Here is a 1523-nt window from a genome sequence, read left to right as displayed (position 1 = left end):
TGATGCACGGACCAGTTCCCAGTCAACAATTTTTACATTACTGTCTCCGGTAAAATGGGTAATATTTTGGACATGGATTGATGGATTATCCTATCCCTAAACATAACTATGAACGTTAACATTTGAATCTAATATAAGCATGATATTATGGAAATGTTAAGCATGATATCATGAAAATGTGTTTTTTGACAAACTAGTATGCACTATTGTGCAAGTTATGCCTCATATAAAACTTTGACTACATACTTTCCTTTAAGGTGTTATGGGTGAGAAGTGTAGAGTGCAAGCTACGTGTAAAATTAGACATTGCTTTTGTAGTCATTAGTAGTTCAGTTTGTCCAATGGATATATCTACTTTATTTTCAAATAGTCATTTGATTCTTCGAACTCAACTATTTTATCAAAGTAGCTATGTCATGACAGTTGCCATTGTCTTCGTTACGCTAGGATGAGGTGAGAGGACCACGCACCTACAAATTGTGTTGGGCCCGGTTTTCATTGAAATGAAAGTTGAGGCAAGAACAAAGTGAGCTATGCATGTATGCTAGTAGGGTGTCCGTGCATTCCAATGTTTTAAAATACAATGCTAAAGGAATCAATTTATTCAAAAAAAACATCCATTCAAGTGTATAGGCTTTCATCGTCATCTTGTTGAATTATGGTACGAATGTGTAAAAATATATTAAACCCATGCTTACCAAAAGAATAGAAGGCATGAACATATACATCACATGCATTTTAGTAGTCAAAATTAAATAGATGCTTCAGTCATGACCTGTCAGTCAAACACATTGGTGAACACAAGTTATCAAAAAGATAACCAATAGAAGAAATACTTTGAGAATCATAAAAAAAAGAAGCCAAATTAACAAATTGTTTCACTTCTCTAACTCTATAGACCTTTCTCCAATTGTGTGAGATGTCGCATAAAAAAATGGATATCCTCCACAAATACCCATACAACCCTTCTTGTCCGTTGTCTACCGAATTATGCAAGTAACAACTCCACAGTTGCCGAATTAAATACCAAACTGCAAAATCCAAGGGATCATGTTTGATAAAAGTTTCAGTGAAAGTAGCTAGGAGAATTATTAAAATGATCAGATATATGCAATTATCACCCTAATTTGAAGATGCATAGCATGCAATTGTAGCTGATAGTTGATTTAACCCACTTTTCATTTAGAATTTGGATCTCTCAGTCAAACATTTAACTGGTGATGACAAAGTGGCAAATCTCCAACAGACAATAAAACAAGTCTGAGTCCCTTATGACGCTTGCCAGTTCAATGTCAAAAGCCATTGCCTTGTCTACTGCTACTAGAACAAATCAAGTGACCATCTAGAATTATTTGCTTCCATACCTCAATGAAAATATATTAACATTTAAGTGATTGATTTGACACAATCCAGAACTCTAGATTGTGTTGCGATACATGACTTCTTCAGGATGAAACGAATCTGAATAAGAAAACAAATATGCACATGAGGGCCTTGCTAAACATTTCAATGGTCCATCTAGG

Source organism: Phragmites australis, chromosome 16, assembly GCF_958298935.1.
Source record: "Phragmites australis chromosome 16, lpPhrAust1.1, whole genome shotgun sequence".
Classification (NCBI taxonomy): Eukaryota; Viridiplantae; Streptophyta; class Magnoliopsida; order Poales; family Poaceae; genus Phragmites; species Phragmites australis.
The sequence above is the reverse complement of the archived record's forward strand: the minus strand, read 5'-3'. Positions refer to the sequence as shown.